This window comes from Furipterus horrens, unplaced genomic scaffold (assembly GCF_987537825.1).
Source record: "Furipterus horrens unplaced genomic scaffold, mFurHor1.1.pri manual_scaffold_2, whole genome shotgun sequence".
NCBI classification, from domain to species: Eukaryota; Metazoa; Chordata; class Mammalia; order Chiroptera; family Furipteridae; genus Furipterus; species Furipterus horrens.
The window spans coordinates 74,675,873-74,692,718 of NW_028327172.1; the positions used below are offsets into that span (position 1 = coordinate 74,675,873).

General features: G+C 35.5%; 1 pseudogene; it reads right to left on the reverse strand.

Moving 5' to 3' along the window:
* Positions 1-12,060: 12,060 nt before the first annotated feature.
* Positions 12,061-12,906, reverse strand: LOC150018842 (RNA-binding protein 3 pseudogene; annotated as a pseudogene).
* Positions 12,907-16,846: the final 3,940 nt, after the last annotated feature.

Consider the following 16,846-nt stretch of genomic DNA (forward strand, 5'->3'; position numbering starts at 1 on the left):
ATCATGAGGGAGTCTATTAGAATTTGAATTAAAACATTATAGGAATGGAAATGGAAAAAATAATTTACTTTTAACTTGTTTGGTAGTAATAATGAGATGAGTCAGTGTCTGTAAAGGCATTTAGTAATTTAAATTTTTTTTTTTCACAGATTTAACCAATACATGTGGAAAGCAATTCCATTTTTAACTAATTTCTCTTTTAGGAAATTAACCATTTTCTCTCAGTTAGTGTTTATGATGCAGTTCCGTTGACAAGGCTTGAAGGCTCTTTCAAGACAACTAGAACAACAGAAAGAGCAGATGATGGACTTTATGAGTGCATCTCAGGATATGCATTTTATTTTGTTTCATTTTTATTTTTCTTCAAGTGTCTTTTTTTATTTGTGTTTTTTAGAGAGAGGGGAAGCGAGGGGAAAAGAGAAGGAGAGAAGTATCGATGTGAGAGAAAAAGATTCATCAGTTTCCTCTCATACAAACCCGGAAGTGGCACTGAACCTGAAACTTAGGCATGAGTCCTGAACAGGAATCAAACCTGTGATCTTTTGCTTTGTGAGCACAATGCTTCACCAACTGAGCCACCCCCATCAGGGCTCAGGCTACTAATCTTAATGCTATGGGCTATTTGTACCTTTTCCTTTTGGAAAGAATGTTATAAATTCTTGCTCTAGGTTTAATTGCCATGAACTTAGATTTTCATCATTTAGTTCACACCCTCATCATTTCTCCTTGAACCACAAAAGATTTTCTAATGGTCCCCTCACCTTGAACTACTCCCACTTTATCAGTCCTCTACATTCTGCCAGAATGATTTCTCTACACCCAAACATGATCATGTTACTCTAATGCTTCAAAAATGTTAACTTCCTGCTGCCTAAAAGGAGAATGAATCCCTTAGAGCCAGACACACAAGGGAATCTGTGTATGCCTTCTGCTCCAACTTCTTTCTTTCTTTTTTCTTTTTTCCAGCTTCTTGAAATAAAAGAAGTTTATCTAATTTTAAACATTATTTAAATATGTGTTATGCGTTTATATATGTATGCATATGTTTACATACACACATGTATATGTTTTTTGCTTTATTTAGAAAACATTTTTATGTTAATTTGAATTTTGGTTATTATAATACTGTAACTGGAAGCTTTTTCTACTTATGCTTTCATTTTAATCTTTCTGTGCCCATTAAATTCATATGTCTACTGTGTTACCTTTATTCTAAGTACTTTTTAAAGCTAAGTTTGGTTGTAACTATCTGAATTAATCCCATTAATCTCTTCAAGAAACCATCTCTTTGTTGCATTAATTTTTTTTTTTTTTTTTTTTTTTTTTTGCCTATATTCCTGGTCTCTATTTCATTTAACTCTGCTGTAATTTTTATTTTTATTTTTTCCAATTCTCATTTGAGGGTATGCCTACTGATTCTCAATAAAGAGGAAGGAAGAGATAGAAAAGGAGAAACATAGATGTGAGAGAGAAACATCAATTGATTGCCTCCCTTATGTACCCTGACTGGGGATTGAACCCGCAACCAAGTTATATACCTAAACTGGGAATTGAACACATGACCCTTTGGTGTACTGGACAATGCTCCAACTAACCAAGCCACCAAACCAGGGCTGCTCTAATTTATATTACCTTTATTCTGCTTACTTTCAGCTCTTTTTGTTTTTTCTTTCCTTTTTGGTAGTTCTTTAACACACAGTGTTTATTTATTAACTTCAGATTTTTCTTGTCTCTTGATATAGGCCTGTAATGATTTAAACTTCCCTCTGACTACCATTTCACTTCATACCAAAATTTTTATATGATTTATTGTAATTCTCATTTATTTTTATATACCTTTTGATCTCACCTTTTATTTCTTCTTTGACCCAGCTGTTTTTTTAGTAGCTTGTTGTTTAACCTCCACATATCTGTGTTTTTTTTCACTTTCTTTTGCAGGTGATTTCTAATTTCAAAGCAATTTGGTCAGAGAATATGCTCGGTATCAATTAATATTTTTGAAGTGTTCATGATTTAAAAGTTTTTACAAGAACTTTGTTAAGTTTCCTAGTCAGATAATTTTAATATAAAGCATATTGTAAAGAATAGTGCTATCTTTATTACAGTTTAATTTTTCAAAACTACTCCTAGATAACCCACAAGATGGCATAGTGGTGATGCTAGTTGTCAGCTTTTATAGTTATCCAAGATGGCGTTAAACTACGGTGGGGAAGAACAAGTTTTAGGTAAACTATTTGTGTGAATGACTGTGAGCTATGAGTTTTTTGTGGAGTGGTCATTTTAAAGTTGGAAAACGTTTGTCATTTGGGATAGTGGGGAAATGTGAAACGCCACCTAAGCAATATTTCTCTTTTGTTTAAGAATCTCTAAGTCACCTTCCTTTCACAGTTTTCTTTCTTAGACATTCGTATAAATATAAAGTCAGCTGTGAGTCATCTACACCTGTGCATAACTGTCACTTTGAAAATGTCTTGTATATACCAGTTTGTAACAAAGTTGCAAATAAATGGACTTCTGATATATATTATAAATGACTGGCACTTAACATTATTTTTATATAACAGAAATAAGAATGAGGACTTGCAGTGCTGGATTAAAGTCAAATATTAAAGTTGTGTTCAAGTTTTTACTATCGCCATTTGGGGGTAACCTAATGTCAGAAAAATAGCCAATATCATTCTTAGTGTAGATATTTTGGTTTGGTGATCATAGAAGGGAAAAATCAGATTAAAGCCAGCCTGAGGTTGTCATGACAGTATTGCTTCAAATAAGAAAAGTGGGAGGAATAAGAGCTGCTTCACAGTTCTCAACGGAGTCTTTCTTAACTTCTCATTGGGAGCCTAATAACTAGGGTATTTAATTTTTTGGAATATTTTATTCAAATATATCTTGTATCAGTAACATGTAGCAATTATAAATACATAACTTGAAGAATTTTCAAAAGCAGAACACACCTATGCATCTAGCACCCAGACCAAGCAACAGAAGCTGTCAGAGCACAAGAAGTTTTCTTTAATCAAGAAATTTACCCTTTTGTCCATAGTGGGACCGGTTGTGGGGACAAACCACATTTGCTACAGAAGCGTAAGTGGCTTTCCTGCATAGCATCAAATCTTTATACCCATGACAGACATAATACTTAATGATAAGAAATTGAAAGTTTTCACCCTGAAATCAGGAATGCAAAAGTGTGCCCCCTCTTACTGCTACTATTCAACATTATATCAGAGGTTTTGTCCAGATCAATTGGACAAGAAAAAGAGATACAAATTATCCAAATTGGAAAGGAAGAAGTAAAATCATCTTCATTCACATGTGACATAATTTTGTATGTGTTTAAGTAAAGTCCCAGAGAATGGGCAAGGAAGCTACTATAATAGAGCAAATAAATAAATTTAGCAAAGTTGCAGGATAAAAGATCAATACCAAAATTCAGTAGTGTTTCTATACACTAGCACTGAATGATCTAAAAAAGAAATCCATTTCATTTACAATTTAATTTATAATAGCATTCAAGAATTAAAAACTTGAGGATAAACAAAATCAAGGAGGTAAAAGACTTGTACACATTCTGTCTGTTAAAAGTGAGTCACTAAGGACAGCCCATACTCAAGAGGAGAGAAGAATTAGGCTTCACCTGTCAAAAGGATTACTATTCAAAAATTTGTGAACGTATTTCAATAAATTCCGCCATTTCAGAGAAGATTATGAGGGAGTCCTCTGGCATGATGAAAAAAATCTGTTGTATCTTCATTTGGGTAGTGATAACACAGACAGGAGAAAATACTATGTGCGTGTGTATGCACGCATTTGTGTATGTGTGAGTTTTCGCTGAAGGAATGTTTAAGGTTTGTGGTCCTTATGTACATAATACCTAAAACATTTGTCTGTTTTGAAGCCTGCTGATACTATCATGCAGTAGTTATGTTTCAACGTTCATCCTTAATATCTATATTCTGTCACTCTTTAATCCTTGAATATAATTTTATAGGGGAAAATATTGCTCACGTGGATGATATGTAAGGGAAATGATGATATTTTATAACTTCTTCAACTTATTCAAAATCTTTGAGAAACACTTCAGACTTGAAGGATGATAAAATGGCATTGTATTTTGACAATTAGGAAATTTCTGTTGTATGTCTGATATCTTAACTATAGCTCTACTGAAATGTAATGTCTACATGTAGAGGCTATTGGAAGCTGTTTGGGAGAAGTGGGTCCAGTAGATTTGTCTGAGATAGTAAAGCTACGTCTTGAGTTATGTGAAACTAAAGGATTTCAGTGGAGATTCACAATGCTGAGCTGGGAGACTGGTGAGTTCTTAACAATAGTTTATTTCTGGTAGCGTTTACTTAATCTGACATTCAAAGAAAAGTGATACTTCACATAAATTAGCATTTCCAGTAACTTTAAAGCTTTCCCTTTTATGTTCCCATACTTTTCTTTCAGTCTCAAGTGTTTTAATGAAAATCATTATTGTATGTTTATTAATGCACAAAAGTACTGAAACCATATTTTGTACAAGGCATTTAATATAGTGATGAATATACTAGACGAGGTCCATGTGAAATTTCAGTGAGAGTAGACTAGACAAATAGATAATAAAAAAATTTCAGATGGTTCCACATAGAACATTAACACAGAGGAATGCAAAGTGTGATATTAGGGGCATTTGTAAAAATCTAATGTGCCACTCTTCTCAGCTAAACTATTTGATCCTTTAAAATAGTCATAAAGCAGAAATTTAATAACTCAAAAATTCTTAAGATACTCAGTTTTCTTTTACCCTTTATTCTCTGCAAAACAATATTGCAACACATAATAATTTCAGCTTGCTGGTTATAAGATTACACTCGGTTTTAAAAAAATTATCTATGTTTATTTATTTATTTTTGGTATATTTGAGCACCTCATCACCATATTTTGGGAGGTGTGGGTTCAAAGAACTTTTGCCCCAACTGGGAATCTATCTAAGGTCAGTAGGTGTTTTGCATCTGTTGCCTTCCAACCTCTTCCTCCCTTTTCTTGGGGAATAAGTGATTGATGGTGGCTACCTGCCATGTTTTGATGGTTGATGTAATGGACCTGTGTCTTTCTCTTTTTTGTTATTACAGTAAACAGACTGGCATGTTTTTTCCCCCAAAATTTTATTATAAAAAATTTCAAGTGGACAGCAATGTTGAAAGAATTTTACAATAACACCCGTATACTTAACACTTAGATTATACCTAGATTCCACCATTAATTTTTTATCACTATCCTTGCTTTGTTGCATCTAGCCGTCCTGCTACCTATTTATTAATTCATTTCATTTTTAAAATGTGTTTTAAAGTATATCTGGCACAGGTTCTGCAGAGATTTTCCTCACACACAAAAAAATTCCACTCATTAAGTGTATCTTTGTTACACAGAAATTTGCAGTTGTTTTTTCCAAAAAAAGTTCATGCATATATTACTTCGACTTAAACTTGAGAAACCTAGGGAACAGGTACAATTTGGTGTTTCTGTCTTTGTGTAAGAGAAAAAAATATCATTACATGTTTACAGCCCCTCTGGTCTACAGAGAGGGTGTTGACCAAGGACTTCCCAGAGCCTGAGCAGTCGGTCATGGAAGGCTTTGCTGAGAAAATGGCATCTTCCTGATCTGAGTGATCAGGAATCAGCTGAAGATGATTAGGGATAAAGTGTTCCAAATGGGGAACATCACAGTGGAGAAAAGCTTGGTGTGTTTGAGGAATAGAAAGAAATGTGCTGTGGAGGAAAATGGTATGAAAGAAATGAGAAGGGTAGGACTAATTCTGATACAGACATTTGGATTTTTTTTGAAATTTGTAAGGAAGCCATAGATATAAGCAGAGTACTGTCATGATGCTGCTCACATTTTTATTTGGCTTTTATATGGCAAATGGACTTGTAACAGGGCAAAAATGGAAACAGGAAGCCTTATTATGAAACTGCTGTAGTAGTCACGAGGACAAATTATGGTGACTTGGTTAGGTTGGCAATAATGGAGATGAGATGGAAAATGGATGGAGCCAGGGAGTTTTTAACGTAGAGCCAGCAGGACCTGCTGACTATTGGATGTAGAGGAGCAGTAAACTAGGGAGGAGTAAAGGAAAAATCCAAGTTTAGGTTTTATGCTTTTATGTCTTAAGTGGAAAACCCTGAAAGGAATTAGGCCTTTACTTGATAGCTCATCAGTTACACTATCAGGCTCTATTTTTTTGGTCAGATGTTATATTTTCAGTGTTCTTGTATGGCAGCCCTTCTTTTCTTAATTTTTTTTGCAAAAGAGAAAGCACTTCTCTGTTTTATTAGAGGTTTAGTGCCTTAGCTCAAGGTTCTCAGGTAGTGTTTGATCACAATAAGTGTGCACTTCCTATTTGTTTAAAATTGTTCTAGACAATAATTTTATCTTTTGAACAGAAATATGATTTGTATTTCTTAGAAAAAACATGATCAAAATATTGTTTTCTCAGGCAAATTACTATTCTGTCATTCTCGTTACTCATTTTTATTAGTCAATGTTATTTTACTTATTCTTTTGTGCGTCCTTTTAAGTGTTAGTAGTCATAATATAATCTTTATTGAAAGAAAGGCATTACTATGCAGTAGTTAGTAACTCAAGGTTACTGAAAGAATATTTAAAAACCTTTGATAATTTTGGTTAGGATGTAATAAAATTGTATTGATGTAACATTGCCTAAGAGATGTAAAATCTCCCTAATGATATACATTTTAGGTTTTAATTTTTCTCATTGGAGATTGTTTAATATTTATCAATGATAGTTGATATACTTTATAGGTTTTTGAATTATATCTGTTTTTCAGAGTCAAATTGAGATCAGCTGCTGTTACCTATCTCAAAAAATTTTAACCACAAAGATTGCTCATACTTTCTGGGATATTTACAAGACAACAGCCAATCCCAGGCTGAATGCTACATACTTTTAGAAACAGGAAAAATGGTCTCTCAAATACCAAATGTTTATTGAATACCCACAATTCTAGAACAGTTCTTTTTGCTGTAGGATAGGAATATCAAATTGCTTAAATAGTATTATACTAACCATTAAACTTTTTTAGACATAATTCCAACTGTGTTCCTGAATGTAAGGAATTTTGTTTTTAATTATGGCCATGTGGAAAAGCTGAGAAATAGACAGGCTAGAGAAGTGGTAATTGATTTGGATAAAGGAGGAGTTCTTAATAAAGGCCTTTTTCTTAGGAGTAGGCAACCCTGACTTTGATCCTATAAAAGCCATTGATCCTAGGTGTGGTTATTAGGTATTGAAATCAACAAGCAAGTATTTATTTCCATAGCAAGTTTTAATATGACATATATTAAATGTCATATAGTTAATATGACATTTATATAGTGAAATATAAAATGACCTATAGATTTCTCCTTTTTTCCATGTTGATATCATAACAAGATTCCATTGAAATATCTGAAGGATGTTTAAGACCTATTCTGCTCCTTTAGAATGAATGTTCCTGTTTAATATTTTCTTTTCATAAAATGACTGATAAATATACAATTGAGTGTTCACCAATTAAATTTCAGGATATATACCCATCATTCAATAGTCCTTTTAATGTAACATAAATATGATTTTGGTCTTAGTGAAATTAATGGTAATATAAACTATTGATAAAACTAGTTATGTAACCTATAAACACTGTAGTTATAACATTTTAAACTCATTTCATTTTGACCTCAATTCTCTTTTTAAATATATTTTATTGATTACGGAATTATAGTAGTTCCCATTTTTTCCCCTTTGTCCCCCTCCACCAGGTACACCCACTCTCTCCAGCAATCCTTGCCTCAGTTCATATCCATGGGTCATCCATATATGCTCTTTGGCTCTTCCATTTCTTATACTGTTCTTAACATCCCCCTGTCTATTTTGTACCTACCAATTTGTGCTTCTTAATACCTGCACCTTTTCCTCCATTCTCCCCCTTCCCTCTTCCAACTAATAACCCTCCAATTGATCTCCATATCTATAATTCTGTTTCTGTGTGGCCTGTTAGCTTAGTTTGTTATTTAGATTCAGTTAATTTTTTTATTTCTTTTTAAAAAAGTTTACTTATGGTTTTTCTATTACAGTTGTCCCATTTTTACCCCCATTACTCCCTCCCACCCCACTCACCCTTTCGCCCACAGTTAATCCCCACCCCATTGTCCATGTCCATGGGTCATTTATATTAGTTCCTTTACTAGAACCTTTCCCCTTGTTACCCTCCTTCTCTCCCTCCCCCCTAGATTCTGTTATTGATAGTTGTGAATTTATTGGCATTTTAATGTTTGTCATTTTAAATCTTCTTTTTATAAAATTTTCTTTAGCTATTCATATAATAATTGCTAGGTTATGATGAACTCCTTTAGTTTTATCTTGTCTGAGAAGCATTTTATCTGCCCTTCCATTTTAAATGATAGCTTTGCTGGATAGAGTAATCTTGATTGTAGTCCCTTGTTTTTCATTACTTTGAATCTTGCCAGTCCTTGTAGCATACAGTTTCTTTTGAGAAATCAGCTGACAGTCTATGGAAACTTCGTTGTAGGTAACTATCTGCTTTTCTCTTGTTGCTTTTAAGATTCTCTCATTATCTTTACCCTTTGGCATTTTAATTATGATGTGTCTTGGTGTGGTTCTGTTTGGGTCCATCTTGTTTGGGACTCTCTGTGCTTCCTCAACTTGTATGTCTCTTTCTTTTGCCAAATTAGGGAAGTTCTCTTTCATTATTATTCAAGTAAGTTTTTAATTTCTTCCTCTTCCTCTTCTCCCTCTAACATGACAATGATTTGGATGTTAATACATTTAAAGATGTCCCAGAGGCTCCTTAGCCTATCCTCAGTTTTTTGAATTTTTTCTTCTTGCTGTTCTGATTGAATGCTTCTTTCTTCCCTGTGTTCCAAATAATTGATTTGATTCTTGGCTTCATCCCATCCACTTTGGTTCCCTGTAGATTTTTCTTTATTTTATTTAATGTAATCTTTATTTCTGCTTGGGTCTTTTTTATACTGCTGAAGTACCCAATGAGTTCCTGGAGCATGCTGATAACCATTATTTTGAACTCTGCATCTGAAAGGTTGCTTATCTCCATTTTGTTCAGTTCCTTTTCTGCAGTTTTGTTCTCTTTTTTCATTTGGGCCATATGTCTTTGTCTCTTCATTTTGGAAGTCTTTCTGTATTTATTTCTCTGTAATAGGTAGTGCTGCTTTGACTCCCTGTTGTAGTGGTGTTGCCTATTGTAGAAAAGTACACATGTAAGTTGTATGGGGCAGAGTGTTAGGTAAAGCTAGGGTGGGGCAACCCATGTCACCACTCTGTGACTCTATATAGGGGAGGGCTTGAGAAGGGACAATGCTACTGGGTGGCCTCTGGTGCTTTGCTCAGGAGGAGGCTGTCTCCTGACACTAGCTCTGTTGCCAGCAACCTCAATTTCTCCCCATATTCCACCAATACCCTTCCAGCTGTTGCCCTGGTGCTCAATTCTAGAGGGACTGTGTGAGCACTAATTTCATTGTGGGTCCTTTAAGAGGAGTCTCTTGAGAACCCTGTAGCTTCTTCCACCACCCTAACCCCAACTGGGCTTTACAGAAGCTATGGAGACTTATCTTCCTGGTGCTAAATCCTGGGCTGGGTGGTCTGGTCTGCGCCTGGGATCCCTCAGTGCTGAGGTATCCCTCCCAATTTTTATCTACCACATGTGGATGTGGGAACAGCCGATGATTTGGAAACACACTTGGATGTGGGACTGCCCATTCTGCATCTCCATGCCACTCTGTGCCTCTCTGTGCATCTCCATGTCTCCACCCCTCCTACTAATCTGGGTGAATGTGGCTTCTTTAAATCTTTGTCAAATTTAGATACAGCTCAGTTTTCTGACAGTTCCATGTGATACTTGTTTTCTAATCTAGTTGTAATTTTTGTTGTAGTTGTGTGAGGAGGTAAGGTGTGTTTACCTACATCTCCATCTTAATTGAAAGTCCTTGGAGATTCTGAACTCAATTCTGTGTGGTATATTTGCACTGGTTTTATACATAAGACAGAGGAGGCAGAGAGTTTTGATCTGAATAATAGAAACTAGTGAGCTTAGAGTAGAACTCATTCTCTGTTGTGTAGACCAGTGTTTTGTTACCATACCTATCTGCCCCTCAAGTAAACATAAATGTATTTTAACTTTAAAAGCAACATGGCCTCCAGATTTAATTTTGACTATATTTATAGTTTACAACACAGTCTTTGATTCTTACAGAAAGAGTGCTGACAGTGAGTCAGTCCTCAGACTGTCTGTGGTGCTGCACTGCACTTGACCACGTCAGCAGAGTGAAACCCTAGATGCACCCACAGCTCATTTCTCATTAGTGAGCACACGTAAGATGTGTGTAGAATTCTGACTTTGGGCCAGAAGATCAAATGTTCCAAATATACATTTATCTGCACCTCAATTCCTACTTCCTTAAATTGTCTCTTTCCGAAACTGGCCTTTTGCCTTGTTTTTAGTTTAACAAGCAAATTGGTAATTAACAGCCTATCTTGTGTGAGTGGCATGTGATGAATATAGGAAGATGATTTCTTGGCAGAAATCAGCTTGAGTGATGTTTTTATACCCAGAAATGAGAGTTTATTAAAATAAAATAAACATTTTATCATGACTGTTGTAGGTCATCACAGTGTAGAAAATATGCAAAAATTAAATTTTCAATTTTTTCATACACATTGATCCCCATTTTCCTTTATACCAAATTAGAGACCTTCCGTTATTAAGAACACTGTTCTACTATGAAATTTTATTTACAGTAGTGATATAATCTTATTTGTAATCAATATTGTTTTCTTATATGCAAAGAGACTACATTGGAAATGAATAATTAACATTGTAGCTAACCAGATATGTTTAATATAGATATTCTATGTTAGTTTGAAATTTTTCTTAAAAAACACAATTGGGTACACATTTTTTGTATGTTTTTAGCACAAGATTGGCATATTCATCTATCATTTTATTAATGCTATGTCAGTAACAAAAAATGTAAATTTTAATATATTATTTTTACTTAAAATATTGACTGGCTATATTTGTGTACTACAGCTGAAAACTGACTTTGCCAGGCTGCGCTTCCATACTTGATTCCTGATGTTTTAGTCTGATACAGATGAATCCTGGAGAAATCTGCTTCCTAGACACACTCAGGGATTTTTCACTGTTTCAGACACTCCTCACAAATGAACAGATCCATGATCCATGCAAGTTTGGTTTCAGCTATTCTATTAAGTTTCTCATGTTTCATTTCTAGAGAAAGCAAGAATCTTATCAAATGCTTTGTAGGCTTAATTCTGTCACTTCTAAACATCTATGGCTTCATTTATAAAATGGAGAGAACTATTGTAGGAAATTTTTAATGAGATAATGTATGTATAGCACCTAGGATAATACTTGACGGGTAGTATTCCCTCAGTAAAATGGGGCTATTAGTAATGGAGCAACTAATGGAGCATTCAGTATGTGTTGAGCACTGTGTTTGGCACTGGCAATATAGATATGAACAAGACACACCCTATATTCTAGCAAAGGGAAAGGCAGCCAAATGTGTAGCCAAATATTATGGCTACTGTTGGAGATATCATGGAATTTTCATATTAAAGCACACACTGACTCATTTTTTAAAAGCAGCCTTTTTGTTACAAAATCATATTTATTATGGAAAGTATAGAAAAATTAATATAAGTTCAAAAATTGCCCATAGATTTTTTTTTTTTTTTTTAGGTTTCATCTTTTTAATCAGCTCCATGAAGGACATCCTAAATGCTACATGAAAACACAACAGAATATTTTTCTTCCAGTATTAAAAAAATATGACATTCACAAGTATTTTAAGAAACATCTACATAATCAGGGCAGTGATCTTCAGTAAAAAACACCTCTAAAGTAATCATGTTCTTGATTTCCTGTAGTTACATTTGGAAATTGCTTCCTAACCATGGTAAACACTGTATAAGTTTTGAAAATGTCCCTAGATGCACATTATTTCTGGGGGGTGGGAAAAAAAAAAGTCTGGTCAAACATTCGTGTGTGTGTGTGGCCAAGAATCCTGAGCCTAAACTAAATAATGTCCCAGATTTTGTCTTTGATTGGGAGGGGAAAAAAAAAAAAAAAAAAAAAAACACGGAACTTTCTAAAAGGTCTTTAACAAGCTACCTTGGGAGCTCAATTCAAAAATACATTTATGTACTAAAACAGATGTTTCAGTGCAGCTCCAAAACTCTTTATAAATACAGCCATTTGGAAGGACGATCCTGGATCAGAAGTTTTATTCCTTGTGTATCTACATTAGGTGTGCATGCCTCATCTCAGTTGTCGTAATTGTCTCTGTAATTTCCCCCTGAATAGCGGTCATAACCACCCTGGCTGCCACCATAGTCTCTGGACCTTCCATATCCATATCCATATCCTCCAGGTCGACTGTCATACCTGCCACTCCCATAACCCTGGTCTCTACCACCTCTAAAGTAGCTGCGACCATGCCCACGGGCTCCAAAGGCACCCCCTCTGGTTCCACGGGCTGACTTGCCTGCATGGTCCACACGGATCTGACGACCATCCAGAGACTCTCCATTCATGGCTCTCATTGCATCTGAGGCATGCTCTGGATTGGTGAAGGTAATGAATCCAAAACCCCGGGATCGCTGAGTCTCCCGGTCCTTGACGACGACCACTTCAGAAATTGGCCCGAAACTACTGAAGTGATCTTCCAGAGCTTGCTCATCGGTGTTGAAGTTGAGCCCTCCAACAAAGAGCTTCCCTTCTTCAGAGGACATGGCTTTGAATTTGGGTCCTACAAATTAAGTAAAACAGCCGAATACACAGCTACTGTCGACGAGCAGAGCGACTGGGCAAAAATTGCCCATAGATTTATGATATAGGATAACAACAGTTAACATTTGGTATGTACCTTTCCAGTTTCTTAAAACAAAGACAGGATTATACTTTATTTACTTTTATAACTTAATGTTCCTTCCATACTATATAAGTATTTCCCATGCTACGAGCTCACAGAAGGAGAAATTTCATCAGGAATTGGTGTACATTATATGTACATGCATAGTTGAGCACTCATCATGGGTCAGTTTTTTAAAATTAAATTTAAAAAAGTAAAAAATCATAGATCTTTAATATTAACTTCTTGTCTTTAATGTACTGTATTCATGTATTTTATGTGCAAACATAGAGCTAGGTACAAATTCACTTCTTTTAAGACCAATACAATGATAAGAAAAGTATTAATTTGCTGTAAAATTGCTCCAATTAAATGGTCTTCCCAGTTAGTTTGGCATAGGTCATGATTACTCAGCTCTCCCAATTATTTCTTTTACTTTACTAGTACAAATTTACTTGCCATGATGGCGATGGCATTTAGACATCACTTTATTCTGCTTCAGGTTTTATGTGTGCTCTTTTCTATTGTCTAACAGCAATTACAGATCTAGTGTTTGAAATAACATAATTAAAATAATTAATGTGGATGCCAATTCTGTGGTCCTACTGCATTATATAGTGGTCATGCAAATGGTACAGAATATGCTTATATCAATTTTCTTGAGGTCGTTGTAATGAAAGTCCTTAAATTAAAATTGTCAAAGAGACTTTGCAAACTAGACTATAACTCCTTTCCTTAATTTAGGAAACACAGGTATAAGTAATTCACAGTTACCAGTAAGCATTTAAACTTTAAATATTGTGTAATTTAAAGCAGTATTAAACAAAATGTTATTATCTACCAAGTTTAATATTATCACTACATATGATAACCTGACAATTAAATATCATGAACATGGCCATGTCTTTTTTCATGTTTATCATTTGTACATATACATTTATGCTACAAACATTCAAAGGCAAATTCAGCCAATTTTAATTTTTCTGTGTAGAGCGCTGATATTTTCATTGCCTTAAGTGAAAATTTAAACTTTACTTGTAAAATGCTATTATGGAAAAGGAAAGTAAATTAACTGGTTTATCTTTTCTGATGTCTGTGAGTCTCACTCCTTTCACTTGAATGTCCTGTGTGCATCTCACACTCAATTGTCAAAAGCAAAACTTATCATCTTCATTATCTTCCCCCAGTCTACTTCTCTAGTGTCTACCTCTTCAGTGAATGGCATGCAGTTGCTCAAGCCAATAAACTCTCTCACATAACTCATCTGATTATGAAATCCTGCCAAGTCTGTGTTAACAATAACTTAAGTCCATGGATTTCTCTTTGTCCCCAGCATCCTTACTGCTTTACATCTCTGTGGTTCAGCCATATTGAAAATTCTTTCAGTCAATTCTCCAAGTTCTTTCATTTTCCATCCATTTCGGGTAATATTGCTGTTACCTGGAACACTGTCCTTTCCTTCTCTCCTGCTGACCATTACTCTTCTTTTAGATCTCAGTTTTCCTGTGAAACTGTTTTGATTAGAATGCGATTTTTCTATACTCGCCTATGGTATTCTAAACTTTTTTTATTATAGCGTTTATCACATTGTATTAAGAGTCTCTCAGGCTAGTTAGTGAGCTCTAGGTAGTCATAAATAGTGTCATTCATAATTTTATACTCTATCTAGAATATAAAAGATCCTAGATAAATACTTATTGAATCAATGAATTAGTCCACTTCAGAAATAATATGTATATTACAATTAATTTTCAGCTTTATTAGTCACAGTAGTTTCTGTTAAAAGAAAAAAATGTCATTAAATTTTCTTAATGAATTCATATTTTGTGCGAGGCACTGCCCACCAGAACCTTTCCTAGTTTAGAAGGAGGTGGGCACACACAGCAAAGGAGGAGTGTGGGTGAGAAGGTCCCCCAGGACTGAAAGGCAGCATGTGTTTGTGTGTGTGAGAGCCCTTTTACTGGTGGCACTTGGGTAAAAGTCACAGAGAACAGTGCTTACTCTGTGGACTATATGAGGAGACCCCAGAGGTGCTTAATGAATAGTGGTTCTTGAGTCTGGGAATTTGGAAGTGTAGTTTATTACTTGGACTAAATTTGAACATGATTATTGAAGTTTTGAGGCTGCAAGGTGCTGTATTTAATTTGTGTGATGCTTATAGCTCCCTGTAATAATCCCTGTTTAGGGTAATGCTTTGGCAAAAATCAGTGTCAGAAACTCTGAATTCTAGTCCTAACTGTACCATGAACAGTGTTATCTTTGCTAAATCATGTATCCTTTGTGGCTTTAGTTTGTTTCATCTACAAAGTGATGGGAAAGATGTGAGTTATGTCCCAGCTTAAATTAAGATTCATTACTTTTAACTTTTCTCTTTCCTTTTAGCTCATAAAAGTAACTACAATTTTATAAAAGTCTCTTTTATATACCTTTAATATAGATATGTTTTCTTTGTTAACTCAAAAACAGTATCAACTAGATGTTCTGTCACCAAAAAATATTTATTTCAGAAAAACAAAGAGTTGCAAGTCAGTGCATGAAATCATGGCGACCCACTTGCACACACTGCACAGTGTGGAGAGGTGTTTACAGAAGGGAAATAGAAGTTAAGGGGGGTGGGTAGTTACCACCGTAGAGCATTATTGTCAGCACAGACTCCTTCCTGTAGGCCTCTTGCAATGACATAGGGTGTGAGAATCCTTCCACAGACCCTCTGGACATATCATGTTGGTGTAGGTCTCAGTCATCATCTATATCACTTTACTGTATTATGGTCCTCAAAATCTACAGTGTTATGTAGTAAAACTGTGTTATGGCAGAATTCATTTTCTTGTTTTTGATTAATTGTTTTTACAATACAGTGTCTTTGTTCCTATTTGCTTATGAGATTAACAGTGAATGTAGGAATTAGTCAAGTTAGTCAGGCATCTGACTGATCTGTACTGCTCTAGCATTGACCAGAACTTGGAAGTCATAACTGTAAGAACGGAGTCGCTCAGAAAGCCATCAAGACGCAGCGAGCAGGATAAAAGAAGTTTACTGAGGGAAGTAGCAGGCAGCAAGGGAGCCGTGCCATGAGTGGCTCTGACTCCGGACTCCTCGGGAAGGAGAGGGTTGTTTTATAGGGGGAAGAAAAAAGAAACAATTGAATTTAATCATCACCTGCTTCTCTCGCAGTTGCAAGCATGACGGGCTGATCAAGGCCAAAGGGGGCTTGACTTGATGCACCCCGCTATCGTGGGAAACTCCCAGTCGAAAATATCTCTTTCTCCCAGGCAGCTGCAGGCAGGCGAGGGGAAGGGAGAGAGCATGGGAACCTAGGCTGTCATTCCAGTTGTTTTTTTTTAATAAAAGGAGGAGAGGGTTGGGGTGTTTTTTTGGGGGGGTGGCAGAGACCGGTTGGGAGAGGGGTCGTCGAATCTCTCTTCTATAACAACTTCCTGCTGAGTTTGGGCGATGGGAGGGGGTTGACTGATGGCTCAGGGGTCGTCTCTTGCCACGGGTTAATATCTGAAAGATATTAATAAGAGCATATTATGGACAGTAGAGGCTGTTATGGATTGAACCATTTTTTGAATACAGTTAATTAGCAATTTGAGGAAGCAAGGGCCAAGGGCGAGGAACAATAGAAGGAGAAGTAGCAGGGTTATGAGAGGCACTAGGATCGCTTTGAAGGGAGAGGAGAAGTGTGAGAGGAAGGTTCTGAACCAGGATTTTCCCGTATGCCTGTTCCCTAGCTTGGATAATAACGTTAATGTGCTTTTTAAGTATTTGTAAAAAAAATTTTTTATTATGCCTGTATTGTTAATGTAAAAACAGCAAGTTTCGTTTAGTATGGTGCAGGTTTTCCTGCTTTGGCTGAGAGGATGTCTAGGGCCCTCCTGTTTTGAAGAA